Source organism: Mycteria americana, chromosome 13 (genome assembly GCF_035582795.1).
Source record: "Mycteria americana isolate JAX WOST 10 ecotype Jacksonville Zoo and Gardens chromosome 13, USCA_MyAme_1.0, whole genome shotgun sequence".
NCBI classification, from domain to species: domain Eukaryota; kingdom Metazoa; phylum Chordata; class Aves; order Ciconiiformes; family Ciconiidae; genus Mycteria; species Mycteria americana.
In genome coordinates this window covers 839,459-860,074 of record NC_134377.1, presented here as the reverse complement: position 1 = coordinate 860,074, position 20,616 = coordinate 839,459, and positions in this window count along the sequence as shown.

The window sequence follows — 20,616 nt, the reverse complement described above, 5'->3', positions numbered from 1 at the left end:
ACTGCATTCGCTGCCACACAGAGATTCGCTTTCCCCAAAAGCTTTGGTTCGTAAAGGGGCAACACTGTGTATGTGTCTCTCGCAGAGCCCGGCTGCCAAATTCGAAACGTCCAGCGATTGCGCCCACACGAAAGCTGCCAGCACGGAATGCTGTAGCTGGTTTTCACTGTCCCTTGGAACTGCATTCGCTGCCACACAGTCATGCGCTTTCCCCAGAAGCTTTGCTTGGTAATGGGGCAACACTGTGTATCTCTCTCTCGCAGAGCCCGGCTGCCAAATTCGAAACGTCCAGCGATTTCGCCCTCAAGAAAGCTGCCAGCACGGAATGCTGTAGCTGGTTTTCACTGTCCCTTGGAACTGCATTCGCTGCCACACAGACATTCGCTTTCCCCAAAAGCTTTGCTTGGTAGTGGGGCAACACTGTGTATCTCTCTCTCGCAGAGCCCGGCTGCCAAATTCGAAACGTCCAGCGATTTCTCCCACACGAAAGCTGCCAGCACGGAATGCTGTAGCTGGTTTTCACTGTCCCTTGGAACTGCATTCGCTGCCACACAGAGATTCGCTTTCCCCAAAAGCTTTGGTTCGTAAAGGGGCAACACTGTGTATGTGTCTCTCGCAGAGCCCGGCTGCCAAATTCGAAACGTCCAGCGATTGCGCCCACACGAAAGCTGCCAGCACGGAATGCTGTAGCTGGTTTTCACTGTCCCTTGGAACTGCATTCGCTGCGACACAGACATTCGCTTTCCCCAAAAGCTTTGCTTGGTAGTGGGGCAACACTGTGTATCTCTCTCTCGCAGAGCCCGGCTGCCAAATTCGAAACGTCCAGCGATTTCTCCCACACGAAAGCTGCCAGCACGGAATGCTGTAGCTGGTTTTCACTGTCCCTTGGAACTGCATTCGCTGCCACACAGACATTCGCTTTCCCCAAAAGCTTTGGTTCGTAAAGGGGCAACACTGTGTATGAGTCTCTTGCAGAGCCCGGCTGCCAAATTCGAAACGTCCAGCGATTGCGCCCACACGAAAGCTGCCAGCACGGAATGCTGTAGCTGGTTTTCACTGTCCCTTGGAACTGCATTCGCTGCCACACAGACATTCGCTTTCCCCAAAAGCTTTGCTTGGTAGTGGGGCAACACTGTGTATCTCTCTCTCGCAGAGCCCGGCTGCCAAATTTGAAACGTCCAGCGATTTCTCCCACACGAAAGCTGCCAGCACGGAATGCTGTAGCTGGTTTTCACTGTCCCTTGGAACTGCATTCGCTGCCACACAGAGATTCGCTTTCCCCAAAAGCTTTGGTTCGTAAAGGGGCAACACTGTGTATGTGTCTCTCGCAGAGCCCGGCTGCCAAATTCGAAACGTCCAGCGATTGCGCCCACACGAAAGCTGCCAGCACGGAATGCTGTAGCTGGTTTTCACTGTCCCTTGGAACTGCATTCGCTGCCACACAGACATTCGCTTTCCCCAAAAGCTTTGCTTGGTAGTGGGGCAACACTGTGTATCTCTCTCTCGCAGAGCCCGGCTGCCAAATTCGAAAAGTCCAGCGATTTCTCCCACACGAAAGCTGCCAGCACGGAATGCTGTAGCTGGTTTTCACTGTCCCTTGGAACTGCATTCGCTGCCACACAGACATTCTTTTTCCCCAAAATCTTTGGTTGGTAAAGGGGCAACACTGTGTATGTGTCTCTCGCAGAGCCCGGCTGCCAAATTCGAAACGTCCAGCGATTGCGCCCACACGAAAGCTGCCAGCACGGAATGCTGTAGCTGGTTTTCACTGTCCCTTGGAACTGCATTCGCTGCCACACAGACATTCGCTTTCCCCAAAAGCTTAGGTTCGTAAAGGGGCAACAGTGTGTATGTGTCTCTGGCAGAGCCCGGCTGCCAAATTCGAAACGTCCAGCGATTTCTCCCACACGAAAGCTGCCAGCACGGAATGCTGTAGCTGGTTTTCACTGTCCCTTGGAACTGCATTCGCTGCCACACAGACATTCGCTTTCCCCAAAAGCTTTGGTTCGTAAAGGGGCAACACTGTGTATGTGTCTCTCGCAGAGCCCGGCTGCCAAATTCGAAACGTCCAGCGATTGCGCCCACACGAAAGCTGCCAGCACGGAATGCTGTAGCTGGTTTTCACTGTCCCTTGGAACTGCATTCGCTGCCACACAGACATTCGCTTTCCCCAAAAGCTTTGCTTGGTAGTGGGGCAACACTGTGTATGTGTCTCTCGCAGAGCCCGGCTGCCAAATTCGAAACGTCCAGCAATTGCGCCCACACGAAAGCTGCCAGCACGGAATGCTGTAGCTGGTTTTCACTGTCCCTTGGAACTGCATTCGCTGCCACACAGACATTCGCTTTCCCCAAAAGCTTTGCTTGGTAAAGGGGCAACACTGTGTATGTGTCTCTCGCAGAGCCCGGCTAACAAATTCGAAACGTCCAGCGATTGCGCCCACACGAAAGCTGCCAGCACGGAATGCTGTAGCTGGTTTTCACTGTCCCTTGGAACTGCATTCGCTGCCACACAGACATTCGCTTTCCCCAAAAGCTTTGGTTCGTAAAGGGGCAACACTGTGTATGTGTCTCTCGCAGAGCCCGGCTGCCAAATTCGAAACGTCCAGCGATTGCGCCCACACGAAAGCTGCCAGCACGGAATGCTGTAGCTGGTTTTCACTGTCCCTTGGAACTGCATTCGCTGCCACACAGACATGCGCTTTCCCCAAAAGCTTTGCTTGGTAATGGGGCAACACTGTGTATCTCTCTCTCGCAGAGCCCGGCTGCCAAATTCGAAACGTCCAGCGATTGCGCCCACACGAAAGCTGCCAGCACTGAATGCTGTAGCTGGTTTTCACTGTCCCTTGGAACTGCATTCGCTGCCGCACAGACATTCGCTTTCCCCAAAAGCTTTGCTTGGTAAAGGGGCAACACTGTGTCTGTGTCTCTCGCAGAGCCCGGCTGCCAAATTTGAAACGTCCAGCGATTGCGCCCACACGAAAGCTGCCAGCACGGAATGCTGTAGCTGGTTTTCACTGTCCCTTGGAACTGCATTCGCTGCCACACAGACATTCGCTTTCCCCAAAAGCTTTGCTTGGTAATGGGGTAACACTGCGTATGTGTCTCTTGCAGAGCCCGGCTGCCAAATTCGAAACGTCCAGCGATTTCTCCCACACGAAAGCTGCCAGCACGGAATGCTGTAGCTGGTTTTCACTGTCCCTTGGAACTGCATTCGCTGCCACACAGACATTCGCTTTCCCCAAAAGCTTTGGTTCATAAAGGGGCAACACTGTGTATGTGTCTCTCGCAGAGCCCGGCTGCCAAACTCGAAACGTCCAGCGATTGCGCCCACACGAAAGCTGCCAGCACGGAATGCTGTAGCTGGTTTTCACTGTCCCTTGGAACTGCATTCGCTGCCACACAGACATTCGCTTTCCCCAAAAGCTTTGGTTTGTAAAGGGGCAACACTGTGTATGAGTCTCTCGCAGAGCCCGGCTGCCAAATTCGAAACGTCCAGCGATTGCGCCCACACGAAAGCTGCCAGCACGGAATGCTGTAGCTGGTTTTCACTGTCCCTTGGAACTGCATTCGCTGCCACACAGACATTCGCTTTCCCCAAAAGCTTTGCTTGGTAGTGGGGCAACACTGTGTATCTCTCTCTCGCAGAGCCCGGCTGCCAAATTCGAAACGTCCAGCGATTTCTCCCACACGAAAGCTGCCAGCACGGAATGCTGTAGCTGGTTTTCACTGTCCCTTGGAACTGCATTCGCTGCCACACAGACATTCGCTTTCCCCAAAAGCTTAGGTTCGTAAAGGGGCAACACTGTGTATGTGTCTCTCGCAGAGCCCGGCTGCCAAATTCGAAACGTCCAGCGATTTCTCCCACACGAAATCTGCCAGCACGGAATGCTGTAGCTGGTTTTCACTGTCCCTTGGAACTGCATTCGCTGCCACACAGACATTCGCTTTCCCCAAAAGCTTTGCTTGGTAATGGGGCAACACTGTGTATGTGTCTCTCGCAGAGCCCGGCTGCCAAATTCGAAACGTCCAGCGATTGCGCCCACACGAAAGCTGCCAGCACGGAATGCTGTAGCTGGTTTTCACTGTCCCTTGGAACTGCATTCGCTGCCACACAGACATTCGCTTTCCCCAAAAGCTTTGGTTCGTAAAGGGGCAACACTGCGTATGTGTCTCTCGCAGAGCCCGGCTGCCAAACTCGAAACGTCCAGCGATTGCGCCCACACGAAATCTGCCAGCACGGAATGCTGTAGCTGGTTTTCACTGTCCCTTGGAACTGCATTCGCTGCCACACAGACATTCGCTTTCCCCAAAAGCTTTGGTTCGTAAAGGGGCAACACTGTGTATGAGTCTCTCGCAGAGCCCGGCTGCCAAATTCGAAACGTCCAGCGATTGCGCCCACACGAAAGCTGCCAGCACGGAATGCTGTAGCTGGTTTTCACTGTCCCTTGGAACTGCATTCGCTGCCACACAGACATTCGCTTTCCCCAAAAGCTTTGCTTGGTAGTGGGGCAACACTGTGTATCTCTCTCTCGCAGAGCCCGGCTGCCAAATTCGAAACGTCCAGCGATTTCTCCCACACGAAAGCTGCCAGCACGGAATGCTGTAGCTGGTTTTCACTGTCCCTTGGAACTGCATTCGCTGCCACACAGAGATTCGCTTTCCCCAAAAGCTTTGGTTCGTAAAGGGGCAACACTGTGTATGTGTCTCTCGCAGAGCCCGGCTGCCAAATTCGAAACGTCCAGCGATTGCGCCCACACGAAAGCTGCCAGCACGGAATGCTGTAGCTGGTTTTCACTGTCCCTTGGAACTGCATTCGCTGCGACACAGACATTCGCTTTCCCCAAAAGCTTTGCTTGGTAGTGGGGCAACACTGTGTATCTCTCTCTCGCAGAGCCCGGCTGCCAAATTCGAAACGTCCAGCGATTGCGCCCACACGAAAGCTGCCAGCACGGAATGCTGTAGCTGGTTTTCACTGTCCCTTGGAACTGCATTCGCTGCCACACAGACATTCGCTTTCCCCAAAAGCTTTGGTTCGTAAAGGGGCAACACTGTGTATGAGTCTCTCGCAGAGCCCGGCTGCCAAATTCGAAACGTCCAGCGATTGCGCCCACACGAAAGCTGCCAGCACGGAATGCTGTAGCTGGTTTTCACTGTCCCTTGGAACTGCATTCGCTGCCACACAGACATTCGCTTTCCCCAAAAGCTTTGCTTGGTAGTGGGGCAACACTGTGTATCTCTCTCTCGCAGAGCCCGGCTGCCAAATTTGAAACGTCCAGCGATTTCTCCCACACGAAAGCTGCCAGCACGGAATGCTGTAGCTGGTTTTCACTGTCCCTTGGAACTGCATTCGCTGCCACACAGAGATTCGCTTTCCCCAAAAGCTTTGGTTCGTAAAGGGGCAACACTGTGTATGTGTCTCTCGCAGAGCCCGGCTGCCAAATTCGAAACGTCCAGCGATTGCGCCCACACGAAAGCTGCCAGCACGGAATGCTGTAGCTGGTTTTCACTGTCCCTTGGAACTGCATTCGCTGCCACACAGTCATGCGCTTTCCCCAGAAGCTTTGCTTGGTAATGGGGCAACACTGTGTATCTCTCTCTCGCAGAGCCCGGCTGCCAAATTCGAAACGTCCAGCGATTTCGCCCTCAAGAAAGCTGCCAGCACGGAATGCTGTAGCTGGTTTTCACTGTCCCTTGGAACTGCATTCGCTGCCAAAAAGACATTCGCTTTCCCCAAAAGCTTTGCTTGGTAGTGGGGCAACACTGTGTATGTGTCTCTCGCAGAGCCCGGCTAACAAATTCGAAACGTCCAGCGATTGCGCCCACACGAAAGCTGCCAGCACGGAATGCTGTAGCTGGTTTTCACTGTCCCTTGGAACTGCATTCGCTGCCACACAGACATTCGCTTTCCCCAAAAGCTTTGGTTCGTAAAGGGGCAACACTGTGTATGAGTCTCTCGCAGAGCCCGGCTGCCAAATTCGAAACGTCCAGCGATTGCGCCCACACGAAAGCTGCCAGCACGGAATGCTGTAGCTGGTTTTCACTGTCCCTTGGAACTGCATTCGCTGCCACACAGACATTCGCTTTCCCCAAAAGCTTTGCTTGGTAGTGGGGCAACACTGTGTATCTCTCTCTCGCAGAGCCCGGCTGCCAAATTTGAAACGTCCAGCGATTTCTCCCACACGAAAGCTGCCAGCACGGAATGCTGTAGCTGGTTTTCACTGTCCCTTGGAACTGCATTCGCTGCCACACAGAGATTCGCTTTCCCCAAAAGCTTTGGTTCGTAAAGGGGCAACACTGTGTATGTGTCTCTCGCAGAGCCCGGCTGCCAAATTCGAAACGTCCAGCGATTGCGCCCACACGAAAGCTGCCAGCACGGAATGCTGTAGCTGGTTTTCACTGTCCCTTGGAACTGCATTCGCTGCCACACAGACATTCGCTTTCCCCAAAAGCTTTGCTTGGTAGTGGGGCAACACTGTGTATCTCTCTCTCGCAGAGCCCGGCTGCCAAATTCGAAACGTCCAGCGATTGCGCCCACACGAAAGCTGCCAGCACGGAATGCTGTAGCTGGTTTTCACTGTCCCTTGGAACTGCATTCGCTGCCACACAGAGATTCGCTTTCCCCAAAAGCTTTGGTTCGTAAAGGGGCAACACTGTGTATGTGTCTCTCGCAGAGCCCGGCTGCCAAATTCGAAACGTCCAGCGATTGCGCCCACACGAAAGCTGCCAGCACGGAATGCTGTAGCTGGTTTTCACTGTCCCTTGGAACTGCATTCGCTGCCACACAGTCATGCGCTTTCCCCAGAAGCTTTGCTTGGTAATGGGGCAACACTGTGTATCTCTCTCTCGCAGAGCCCGGCTGCCAAATTCGAAACGTCCAGCGATTTCGCCCTCAAGAAAGCTGCCAGCACGGAATGCTGTAGCTGGTTTTCACTGTCCCTTGGAACTGCATTCGCTGCCAAAAAGACATTCGCTTTCCCCAAAAGCTTTGCTTGGTAGTGGGGCAACACTGTGTATGTGTCTCTCGCAGAGCCCGGCTAACAAATTCGAAACGTCCAGCGATTGCGCCCACACGAAAGCTGCCAGCACGGAATGCTGTAGCTGGTTTTCACTGTCCCTTGGAACTGCATTCGCTGCCACACAGACATTCGCTTTCCCCAAAAGCTTTGCTTGGTAATGGGGCAACAATGCGTATGTGTCTCTTGCAGAGCCCGGCTGCCAAATTCGAAACGTCCAGCGATTGCGCCCTCAAGAAAGCTGCCAGCACGGAATGCTGTAGCTGGTTTTCACTGTCCCTTGGAACTCCATTCGCTGCCACAAAGACATTCGCTTTCCCCAAAAGCTTTGCTTGGTAAAGGGGCAACACTGTGTATCTCTCTCTCGCAGAGCCCGGCTGCCAAATTCGAAACGTCCAGCGATTGCGCCCACACGAAAGCTGCCAGCACGGAATGCTGTAGCTGGTTTTCACTGTCCCTTGGAACTGCATTCGCTGCCACACAGACATTCGCTTTCCCCAAAAGCTTTGGTTCGTAAAGGGGCAACACTGCGTATGTGTCTCTCGCAGAGCCCGGCTGCCAAACTCGAAACGTCCAGCGATTGCGCCCACACGAAATCTGCCAGCACGGAATGCTGTAGCTGGTTTTCACTGTCCCTTGGAACTGCATTCGCTGCCACACAGACATTCGCTTTCCCCAAAAGCTTTGGTTCGTAAAGGGGCAACACTGTGTATGAGTCTCTCGCAGAGCCCGGCTGCCAAATTCGAAACGTCCAGCGATTGCGCCCACACGAAAGCTGCCAGCACGGAATGCTGTAGCTGGTTTTCACTGTCCCTTGGAACTGCATTCGCTGCCACACAGACATTCGCTTTCCCCAAAAGCTTTGCTTGGTAGTGGGGCAACACTGTGTATCTCTCTCTCGCAGAGCCCGGCTGCCAAATTCGAAACGTCCAGCGATTTCTCCCACACGAAAGCTGCCAGCACGGAATGCTGTAGCTGGTTTTCACTGTCCCTTGGAACTGCATTCGCTGCCACACAGAGATTCGCTTTCCCCAAAAGCTTTGGTTCGTAAAGGGGCAACACTGTGTATGTGTCTCTCGCAGAGCCCGGCTGCCAAATTCGAAACGTCCAGCGATTGCGCCCACACGAAAGCTGCCAGCACGGAATGCTGTAGCTGGTTTTCACTGTCCCTTGGAACTGCATTCGCTGCGACACAGACATTCGCTTTCCCCAGAAGCTTTGCTTGGTAATGGGGCAACACTGTGTATCTCTCTCTCGCAGAGCCCGGCTGCCAAATTCGAAACGTCCAGCGATTTCTCCCACACAAAAGCTGCCAGCACGGAATGCTGTAGCTGGTTTTCACTGTCCCTTGGAACTGCATTCGCTGCCACACAGACATTCGCTTTCCCCAAAAGCTTTGGTTCGTAAAGGGGCAACACTGTGTATGTGTCTCTCGCAGAGCCCGGCTGCCAAATTCGAAACGTCCAGCGATTTCTCCCACACGAAATCTGCCAGCACGGAATGCTGTAGCTGGTTTTCACTGTCCCTTGGAACTGCATTCGCTGCCACACAGACATTCGCTTTCCCCAAAAGCTTTGCTTGGTAAAGGGGCAACACTGTGTATGTGTCTCTCGCAGAGCCCGGCTGCCAAATTCGAAACGTCCAGCGATTGCGCCCACACGAAAGCTGCCAGCACGGAATGCTGTAGCTGGTTTTCACTGTCCCTTGGAACTGCATTCGCTGCCACACAGACATTCGCTTTCCCCAAAAGCTTTGCTTGGTAGTGGGGCAACACTGTGTATCTCTCTCTCACAGAGCCCGGCTGCCAAATTCGAAACGTCCAGCGATTGCGCCCACACGAAAGCTGCCAGCACGGAATGCTGTAGCTGGTTTTCACTGTCCCTTGGAACTGCATTCGCTGCCACACAGACATTCGCTTTCCCCAAAAGCTTTGCTTGGTAAAGGGGCAACACTGCGTATGTGTCTCTCGCAGAGCCCGGCTGCCAAATTCGAAACGTCCAGCGATTGCGCCCACACGAAAGCTGCCAGCACGGAATGCTGTAGCTGGTTTTCACTGTCCCTTGGAACTGCATTCGCTGCCACACAGACATTCGCTTTCCCCAAAAGCTTTGGTTGGTAGTGGGGCAACACTGTGTATGTGTCTCTCGCAGAGCCCGGCTGCCAAATTCGAAACGTCCAGCGATTGCGCCCACACGAAAGCTGCCAGCACGGAATGCTGTAGCTGGTTTTCACTGTCCCTTGGAACTGCATTCGCTGCCACACAGTCATGCGCTTTCCCCAGAAGCTTTGCTTGGTAATGGGGCAACACTGTGTATCTCTCTCTCGCAGAGCCCGGCTGCCAAATTCGAAACGTCCAGCGATTTCGCCCTCAAGAAAGCTGCCAGCACGGAATGCTGTAGCTGGTTTTCACTGTCCCTTGGAACTGCATTCGCTGCCACACAGACATTCGCTTTCCCCAAAAGCTTTGCTTGGTAGTGGGGCAACACTGTGTATCTCTCTCTCGCAGAGCCCGGCTGCCAAATTCGAAACGTCCAGCGATTTCTCCCACACGAAAGCTGCCAGCACGGAATGCTGTAGCTGGTTTTCACTGTCCCTTGGAACTGCATTCGCTGCCACACAGAGATTCGCTTTCCCCAAAAGCTTTGGTTCGTAAAGGGGCAACACTGTGTATGTGTCTCTCGCAGAGCCCGGCTGCCAAATTCGAAACGTCCAGCGATTGCGCCCACACGAAAGCTGCCAGCACGGAATGCTGTAGCTGGTTTTCACTGTCCCTTGGAACTGCATTCGCTGCGACACAGACATTCGCTTTCCCCAAAAGCTTTGCTTGGTAGTGGGGCAACACTGTGTATCTCTCTCTCGCAGAGCCCGGCTGCCAAATTCGAAACGTCCAGCGATTTCTCCCACACGAAAGCTGCCAGCACGGAATGCTGTAGCTGGTTTTCACTGTCCCTTGGAACTGCATTCGCTGCCACACAGACATTCGCTTTCCCCAAAAGCTTTGGTTCGTAAAGGGGCAACACTGTGTATGAGTCTCTTGCAGAGCCCGGCTGCCAAATTCGAAACGTCCAGCGATTGCGCCCACACGAAAGCTGCCAGCACGGAATGCTGTAGCTGGTTTTCACTGTCCCTTGGAACTGCATTCGCTGCCACACAGACATTCGCTTTCCCCAAAAGCTTTGCTTGGTAGTGGGGCAACACTGTGTATCTCTCTCTCGCAGAGCCCGGCTGCCAAATTTGAAACGTCCAGCGATTTCTCCCACACGAAAGCTGCCAGCACGGAATGCTGTAGCTGGTTTTCACTGTCCCTTGGAACTGCATTCGCTGCCACACAGAGATTCGCTTTCCCCAAAAGCTTTGGTTCGTAAAGGGGCAACACTGTGTATGTGTCTCTCGCAGAGCCCGGCTGCCAAATTCGAAACGTCCAGCGATTGCGCCCACACGAAAGCTGCCAGCACGGAATGCTGTAGCTGGTTTTCACTGTCCCTTGGAACTGCATTCGCTGCCACACAGACATTCGCTTTCCCCAAAAGCTTTGCTTGGTAGTGGGGCAACACTGTGTATCTCTCTCTCGCAGAGCCCGGCTGCCAAATTCGAAAAGTCCAGCGATTTCTCCCACACGAAATCTGCCAGCACGGAATGCTGTAGCTGGTTTTCACTGTCCCTTGGAACTGCATTCGCTGCCACACAGACATTCTTTTTCCCCAAAAGCTTTGGTTGGTAAAGGGGCAACACTGTGTATGTGTCTCTCGCAGAGCCCGGCTGCCAAATTCGAAACGTCCAGCGATTGCGCCCACACGAAAGCTGCCAGCACGGAATGCTGTAGCTGGTTTTCACTGTCCCTTGGAACTGCATTCGCTGCCACACAGACATTCGCTTTCCCCAAAAGCTTAGGTTCGTAAAGGGGCAACAGTGTGTATGTGTCTCTCGCAGAGCCCGGCTGCCAAATTCGAAACGTCCAGCGATTTCTTCCACACGAAAGCTGCCAGCACGGAATGCTGTAGCTGGTTTTCACTGTCCCTTGGAACTGCATTCGCTGCCACACAGACATTCGCTTTCCCCAAAAGCTTTGGTTCGTAAAGGGGCAACACTGTGTATGTGTCTCTCGCAGAGCCCGGCTGCCAAATTCGAAACGTCCAGCGATTGCGCCCACACGAAAGCTGCCAGCACGGAATGCTGTAGCTGGTTTTCACTGTCCCTTGGAACTGCATTCGCTGCCACACAGACATTCGCTTTCCCCAAAAGCTTTGCTTGGTAGTGGGGCAACACTGTGTATGTGTCTCTCGCAGAGCCCGGCTGCCAAATTCGAAACGTCCAGCAATTGCGCCCACACGAAAGCTGCCAGCACGGAATGCTGTAGCTGGTTTTCACTGTCCCTTGGAACTGCATTCGCTGCCACACAGACATTCGCTTTCCCCAAAAGCTTTGGTTCGTAAAGGGGCAACACTGTGTATGTGTCTCTCGCAGAGCCCGGCTGCCAAATTCGAAACGTCCAGCGATTGCGCCCACACGAAAGCTGCCAGCACGGAATGCTGTAGCTGGTTTTCACTGTCCCTTGGAACTGCATTCGCTGCCACACAGACATGCGCTTTCCCCAAAAGCTTTGCTTGGTAATGGGGCAACACTGTGTATCTCTCTCTCGCAGAGCCCGGCTGCCAAATTCGAAACGTCCAGCGATTGCGCCCTCAAGAAAGCTGCCAGCACTGAATGCTGTAGCTGGTTTTCACTGTCCCTTGGAACTGCATTCGCTGCCGCACAGACATTCGCTTTCCCCAAAAGCTTTGCTTGGTAAAGGGGCAACACTGTGTATGTGTCTCTCGCAGAGCCCGGCTGCCAAATTTGAAACGTCCAGCGATTGCGCCCACACGAAAGCTGCCAGCACGGAATGCTGTAGCTGGTTTTCACTGTCCCTTGGAACTGCATTCGCTGCCACACAGACATTCGCTTTCCCCAAAAGCTTTGCTTGGTAATGGGGTAACACTGCGTATGTGTCTCTTGCAGAGCCCGGCTGCCAAATTCGAAACGTCCAGCGATTTCTCCCACACGAAAGCTGCCAGCACGGAATGCTGTAGCTGGTTTTCACTGTCCCTTGGAACTGCATTCGCTGCCACACAGACATTCGCTTTCCCCAAAAGCTTTGGTTCATAAAGGGGCAACACTGTGTATGTGTCTCTCGCAGAGCCCGGCTGCCAAACTCGAAACGTCCAGCGATTGCGCCCACACGAAAGCTGCCAGCACGGAATGCTGTAGCTGGTTTTCACTGTCCCTTGGAACTGCATTCGCTGCCACACAGACATTCGCTTTCCCCAAAAGCTTTGGTTTGTAAAGGGGCAACACTGTGTATGAGTCTCTCGCAGAGCCCGGCTGCCAAATTCGAAACGTCCAGCGATTGCGCCCACACGAAAGCTGCCAGCACGGAATGCTGTAGCTGGTTTTCACTGTCCCTTGGAACTGCATTCGCTGCCACACAGACATTCGCTTTCCCCAAAAGCTTTGCTTGGTAGTGGGGCAACACTGTGTATCTCTCTCTCGCAGAGCCCGGCTGCCAAATTCGAAACGTCCAGCGATTTCTCCCACACGAAAGCTGCCAGCACGGAATGCTGTAGCTGGTTTTCACTGTCCCTTGGAACTGCATTCGCTGCCACACAGACATTCGCTTTCCCCAAAAGCTTAGGTTCGTAAAGGGGCAACACTGTGTATGTGTCTCTCGCAGAGCCCGGCTGCCAAATTCGAAACGTCCAGCGATTTCTCCCACACGAAATCTGCCAGCACGGAATGCTGTAGCTGGTTTTCACTGTCCCTTGGAACTGCATTCGCTGCCACACAGACATTCGCTTTCCCCAAAAGCTTTGCTTGGTAATGGGGCAACACTGTGTATGTGTCTCTCGCAGAGCCCGGCTGCCAAATTCGAAACGTCCAGCGATTGCGCCCACACGAAAGCTGCCAGCACGGAATGCTGTAGCTGGTTTTCACTGTCCCTTGGAACTGCATTCGCTGCCACACAGACATTCGCTTTCCCCAAAAGCTTTGCTTGGTAGTGGGGCAACACTGTGTATCTCTCTCTCGCAGAGCCCGGCTGCCAAATTCGAAACGTCCAGCGATTTCTCCCACACGAAAGCTGCCAGCACGGAATGCTGTAGCTGGTTTTCACTGTCCCTTGGAACTGCATTCGCTGCCACACAGACATTCGCTTTCCCCAAAAGCTTTGGTTGGTAGTGGGGCAACACTGTGTATGTGTCTCTCGCAGAGCCCGGCTGCCAAATTCGAAACGTCCAGCGATTGCGCCCACACGAAATCTGCCAGCACGGAATGCTGTAGCTGGTTTTCACTGTCCCTTGGAACTGCATTCGCTGCCACACAGACATTCGCTTTCCCCAAAAGCTTTGCTTGGTAATGGGGCAACACTGTGTATGTGTCTCTCGCAGAGCCCGGCTGCCAAATTCGAAACGTCCAGCGATTGCGCCCACACGAAAGCTGCCAGCACGGAATGCTGTAGCTGGTTTTCACTGTCCCTTGGAACTGCATTCGCTGCCACACAGACATTCGCTTTCCCCAAAAGCTTTGCTTGGTAGTGGGGCAACACTGTGTATCTCTCTCTCGCAGAGCCCGGCTGCCAAATTCGAAACGTCCAGCGATTGCGCCCACACGAAAGCTGCCAGCACGGAATGCTGTAGCTGGTTTTCACTGTCCCTTGGAACTGCATTCGCTGCCACACAGACATTCGCTTTCCCCAAAAGCTTTGCTTGGTAGTGGGGCAACACTGTGTATGTGTCTCTCGCAGAGCCCGGCTAACAAATTCGAAACGTACAGCGATTGCGCCCACACGAAAGCTGCCAGCACGGAATGCTGTAGCTGGTTTTCACTGTCCCTTGGAACTGCATTCGCTGCCACACAGACATTCGCTTTCCCCAAAAGCTTAGGTTCGTAAAGGGGCAACAGTGTGTATGTGTCTCTCGCAGAGCCCGGCTGCCAAATTCGAAACGTCCAGCGATTTCTCCCACACGAAATCTGCCAGCACGGAATGCTGTAGCTGGTTTTCACTGTCCCTTGGAACTGCATTCGCTGCCACACAGACATTCGCTTTCCCCAAAAGCTTTGCTTGGTAATGGGGCAACACTGTGTATGTGTCTCTCGCAGAGCCCGGCTGCCAAATTCGAAACGTCCAGCGATTGCGCCCACACGAAAGCTGCCAGCACGGAATGCTGTAGCTGGTTTTCACTGTCCCTTGGAACTGCATTCGCTGCCACACAGACATTCGCTTTCCCCAAAAGCTTTGCTTGGTAAAGGGGCAACACTGTGTATGTGTCTCTCGCAGAGCCCGGCTGCCAAATTCAAAACGTCCAGCGATTTCTCCCACACGAAAGCTGCCAGCACGGAATGCTGTAGCTGGTTTTCACTGTCCCTTGGAACTGCATTCGCTGCCACACAGACATTCGCTTTCCCCAAAAGCTTTGGTTCGTAAAGGGGCAACACTGTGTATGTGTCTCTCGCAGAGCCCGGCTGCCAAATTCGAAACGTCCAGCGATTTCTCCCACACGAAATCTGCCAGCACGGAATGCTGTAGCTGGTTTTCACTGTCCCTTGGAACTGCATTCGCTGCCACACAGACATTCGCTTTCCCCAAAAGCTTTGCTTGGTAATGGGGCAACACTGTGTATGTGTCTCTCGCAGAGCCCGGCTGCCAAATTCGAAACGTCCAGCGATTGCGCCCACACGAAAGCTGCCAGCACGGAATGCTGTAGCTGGTTTTCACTGTCCCTTGGAACTGCATTCGCTGCCACACAGACATTCGCTTTCCCCAAAAGCTTTGCTTGGTAGTGGGGCAACACTGTGTATCTCTCTCTCACAGAGCCCGGCTGCCAAATTCGAAACGTCCAGCGATTGCGCCCACACGAAAGCTGCCAGCACGGAATGCTGTAGCTGGTTTTCACTGTCCCTTGGAACTGCATTCGCTGCCACACAGACATTCGCTTTCCCCAAAAGCTTTGCTTGGTAAAGGGGCAACACTGTGTATGTGTCTCTCGCAGAGCCCGGCTAACAAATTCGAAACGTCCAGCGATTGCGCCCACACGAAAGCTGCCAGCACGGAATGCTGTAGCTGGTTTTCACTGTCCCTTGGAACTGCATTCGCTGCCACACAGACATTCGCTTTCCCCAAAAGCTTTGGTTCGTAAAGGGGCAACACTGTGTATGTGTCTCTCGCAGAGCCCGGCTGCCAAATTCGAAACGTCCAGCGATTGCGCCCACACGAAAGCTGCCAGCACGGAATGCTGTAGCTGGTTTTCACTGTCCCTTGGAACTGCATTCCCTGCCACACAGACATTCGCTTTCCCCAGAAGCTTTGCTTGGTAAAGGGGCAACACTGCGTATGTGTCTCTCGCAGAGCCCGGCTGCCAAATTCGAAACGTCCAGCGATTGCGCCCACACGAAAGCTGCCAGCACGGAATGCTGTAGCTGGTTTTCACTGTCCCTTGGAACTGCATTCGCTGCCACACAGACATTCGCTTTCCCCAAAAGCTTGGGTTCGTAAAGGGGCAACACTGTGTATGTGTCTCTCGCAGAGCCCGGCTGCCAAATTCGAAACGTCCAGCGATTGCGCCCACACGAAAGCTGCCAGCACGGAATGCTGTAGCTGGTTTTCACTGTCCCTTGGAACTGCATTCGCTGCCACACAGACATTCGCTTTCCCCAAAAGCTTTGGTTGGTAGTGGGGCAACACTGTGTATCTCTCTCTCGCAGAGCCCGGCTGCCAAATTCGAAACGTCCAGCGATTGCGCCCACACGAAAGCTGCCAGCACGGAATGCTGTAGCTGGTTTTCACTGTCCCTTGGAACTGCATTCGCTGCCACACAGACATTCGCTTTCCCCAAAAGCTTTGCTTGGTAATGGGGCAACACTGTGTATCTCTCTCTCGCAGAGCCCGGCTGCCAAATTCGAAACGTCCAGCGATTGCGCCCTCAAGAAAGCTGCCAGCACGGAATGCTGTAGCTGGTTTTCACTGTCCCTTGGAACTGCATTCGCTGCCACAAAGACATTCGCTTTCCCCAAAAGCTTTGCTTGGTAAAGGGGCAACACTGTGTATGTGTCTCTCGCAGAGCCCGGCTGCCAAATTTGAAACGTCCAGCGATTGCGCCCACACGAAAGCTGCCAGCACGGAATGCTGTAGCTGGTTTTCACTGTCCCTTGGAACTGCATTCGCTGCCACACAGACATTCGCTTTCCCCAAAAGCTTTGCTTGGTAATGGGGCAACACTGCGTATGTGTCTCTTGCAGAGCCCGGCTGCCAAATTCGAAACGTCCAGCGATTTCGCCCACACGAAAGCTGCCAGCACGGAATGCTGTAGCTGGTTTTCACTGTCCCTTGGAACTGCATTCGCTGCCACACAGACATTCGCTTTCCCCAAAAGCTTTGGTTCGTAAAGGGGCAACACTGCGTATGTGTCTCTCGCAGAGCCCGGCTGCCAAACTCGAAACGTCCAGCGATTGCGCCCACACGAAATCTGCCAGCACGGAATGCTGTAGCTGGTTTTCACTGTCCCTTGGAACTGCATTCGCTGCCACACAGACATTCGCTTTCCCCAAAAGCTTTGCTTGGTAGTGGGGCAACACTGTGTATCTCTCTCTCGCAGAGCCCGGCTGCCAAATTCGAAACGTCCAGCGATTTCTCCCACACGAAAGCTGCCAGCACGGAATGCTGTAGCTGGTTTTCACTGTCCCTTGGAACTGCATTCGCTGCCACACAGAGATTCGCTTTCCCCAAAAGCTTTGGTTCGTAAAGGGGCAACACTGTGTATGTGTCTCTCGCAGAGCCCGGCTGCCAAATTCGAAACGTCCAGCGATTGCGCCCACACGAAAGCTGCCAGCACGGAATGCTGTAGCTGGTTTTCACTGTCCCTTGGAACTGCATTCGCTGCCACACAGACATTCGCTTTCCCCAAAAGCTTTGCTTGGTAGTGGGGCAACACTGTGTATCTCTCTCTCGCAGAGCCCGGCTGCCAAATTCGAAAAGTCCAGCGATTTCTCCCACACGAAAGCTGCCAGCACGGAATGCTGTAGCTGGTTTTCACTGTCCCTTGGAACTGCATTCGCTGCCACACAGACATTCGCTTTCCCCAAAAGCTTTGGTTGGTAAAGGGGCAACACTGTGTATGTGTCTCTCGCAGAGCCCGGCTGCCAAATTCGAAACGTCCAGCGATTGCGCCCACACGAAAGCTGCCAGCACGGAATGCTGTAGCTGGTTTTCACTGTCCCTTGGAACTGCATTCGCTGCCACACAGACATTCGCTTTCCCCAAAAGCTTAGGTTCGTAAAGGGGCAACAGTGTGTATGTGTCTCTCGCAGAGCCCGGCTAACAAATTCGAAACGTCCAGCGATTTCGCCCACACGAAAGCTGCCAGCACGGAATGCTGCAGCTGGTTTTCACTGTCCCTTGGAACTGCATTCGCTGCCACACAGACATTCGCTTTCCCCAAAAGCTTTGGTTCGTAAAGGGGCAACACTGTGTATGTGTCTCTCGCAGAGCCCGGCTGCCAAATTCGAAACGTCCAGCGATTTCTCCCACACGAAATCTGCCAGCACGGAATGCTGTAGCTGGTTTTCACTGTCCCTTGGAACTGCATTCGCTGCCACACAGACATTCGCTTTCCCCAAAAGCTTTGCTTGGTAATGGGGCAACACTGTGTATGTGTCTCTCGCAGAGCCCGGCTAACAAATTCGAAACGTCCAGCGATTGCGCCCACACGAAAGCTGCCAGCACGGAATGCTGTAGCTGGTTTTCACTGTCCCTTGGAACTGCATTCGCTGCCACACAGACATTCGCTTTCCCCAAAAGCTTTGGTTGGTAGTGGGGCAACACTGTGTATCTCTCTCTCGCAGAGCCCGGCTGCCAAATTCGAAACGTCCAGCGATTGCGCCCACACGAAAGCTGCCAGCACGGAATGCTGTAGCTGGTTTTCACTGTCCCTTGGAACTGCATTCGCTGCCACACAGACATTCGCTTTCCCCAAAAGCTTTGCTTGGTAAAGGGGCAACACTGTGTATGTGTCTCTCGCAGAGCCCGGCTAACAAATTCGAAACGTCCAGCGATTGCGCCCACACGAAAGCTGCCAGCACGGAATGCTGTAGCTGGTTTTCACTGTCCCTTGGAACTGCATTCGCTGCCACACAGACATTCGCTTTCCCCAAAAGCTTTGGTTCGTAAAGGGGCAACACTGTGTATGTGTCTCTCGCAGAGCCCGGCTGCCAAATTCGAAACGTCCAGCGATTGCGCCCACACGAAAGCTGCCAGCACGGAATGCTGTAGCTGGTTTTCACTGTCCCTTGGAACTGCATTCCCTGCCACACAGACATTCGCTTTCCCCAGAAGCTTTGCTTGGTAATGGGGCAACACTGTGTATGTGTCTCTCGCAGAGCCCGGCTGCCAAATTCGAAACGTCCAGCGATTTCGCCCACACGAAAGCTGCCAGCACGGAATGCTGTAGCTGGTTTTCACTGTCCCTTGGAACTGCATTCGCTGCCACACAGACATTCGCTTTCCCCAAAAGCTTTGGTTCGTAAAGGGGCAACACTGCGTATGTGTCTCTCGCAGAGCCCGGCTGCCAAATTCGAAACGTCCAGCGATTGCGCCCACACGAAAGCTGCCAGCACGGAATGCTGTAGCTGGTTTTCACTGTCCCTTGGAACTGCATTCGCTGCCACACAGACATTCGCTTTCCCCAAAAGCTTTGGTTCGTAAAGGGGCAACACTGTGTATGTGTCTCTCGCAGAGCCCGGCTGCCAAATTCGAAACGTCCAGCGATTTCGCCCACACAAAAGCTGCCAGCACGGAATGCTGTAGCTGGTTTTCACTGTCCCTTGGAACTGCATTCGCTGCCACACAGACATTCGCTTTCCCCAAAAGCTTTGCTTGGTAGTGGGGCAACACTGTGTATCTCTCTCTCGCAGAGCCCGGCTGCCAAATTCGAAACGTCCAGCGATTGCGCCCACACGAAAGCTGCCAGCACGGAATGCTGTAGCTGGTTTTCACTGTCCCTTGGAACTGCATTCGCTGCCACACAGACATTCGCTTTCCCCAAAAGCTTTGGTTCGTAAAGGGGCAACACTGTGTATGTGTCTCTCGCAGAGCCCGGCTGCCAAATTCGAAACGTCCAGCGATTGCGCCCACACGAAAGCTGCCAGCACGGAATGCTGTAGCTGGTTTTCACTGTCCCTTGGAACTGCATTCGCTGCCACACAGACATGCGCTTTCCCCATAAGCTTTGCTTGGTAATGGGGCAACACTGTGTATCTCTCTCTCGCAGAGCCCGGCTGCCAAATTCGAAACGTCCAGTGATTGCGCCCTCAAGTAAGCTGCCAGCACGGAATGCTGTAGCTGGTTTTCACTGTCCCTTGGAACTGCATTCGCTGCCAGAAAGACATTCGCTTTCCCCAAAAGCTTTGCTTGGTAAAGGGGCAACACTGTGTATGTGTCTCTCGCAGAGCCCGGCTGCCAAATTTGAAACGTCCAGCGATTGCGCCCACACGAAAGCTGCCAGCACGGAATGCTGTAGCTGGTTTTCACTGTCCCTTGGAACTGCATTCGCTGCCACACAGACATTCGCTTTCCCCAAAAGCTTTGCTTGGTAATGGGGCAACACTGTGTATGTGTCTCTTGCAGAGCCCGGCTGCCAAATTCAAAACGTCCAGCGATTTCGCCCACACGAAAGCTGCCAGCACGGAATGCTGTAGCTGGTTTTCACTGTCCCTTGGAACTGCATTCGCTGCCACACAGACATTCGCTTTCCCCAAAAGCTTTGGTTCATAAAGGGGCAACACTGTGTATGTGTCTCTCGCAGAGCCCGGCTGCCAAACTCGAAACGTCCAGCGATTGCGCCCACACGAAATCTGCCAGCACGGAATGCTGTAGCTGGTTTTCACTGTCCCTTGGAACTGCATTCGCTGCCACACAGACATTCGCTTTCCCCAAAAGCTTTGGTTTGTAAAGGGGCAACACTGTGTATGAGTCTCTCGCAGAGCCCGGCTGCCAAATTCGAAACGTCCAGCGATTTCTCCCACACGAAAGCTGCCAGCACGGAATGCTGTAGCTGGTTTTCACTGTCCCTTGGAACTGCATTCGCTGCCACACAGACATTCGCTTTCCCCAAAAGCTTTGCTTGGTAGTGGGGCAACACTGTGTATCTCTCTCTCGCAGAGCCCGGCTGCCAAATTCGAAACGTCCAGCGATTTCTCCCACACGAAAGCTGCCAGCACGGAATGCTGTAGCTGGTTTTCACTGTCCCTTGGAACTGCATTCGCTGCCACACAGACATTCGCTTTCCCCAAAAGCTTTGGTTCGTAAAGGGGCAACACTGTGTATGTGTCTCTCGCAGAGCCCGGCTGCCAAATTCGAAACGTCCAGCGATTGCGCCCACACGAAAGCTGCCAGCACGGAATGCTGTAGCTGGTTTTCACTGTCCCTTGGAACTGCATTCGCTGCCACACAGACATTCGCTTTCCCCAAAAGCTTTGCTTGGTAGTGGGGCAACACTGTGTATCTCTCTCTCGCAGAGCCCGGCTGCCAAATTCGAAACGTCCAGCGATTTCTCCCACACGAAAGCTGCCAGCACGG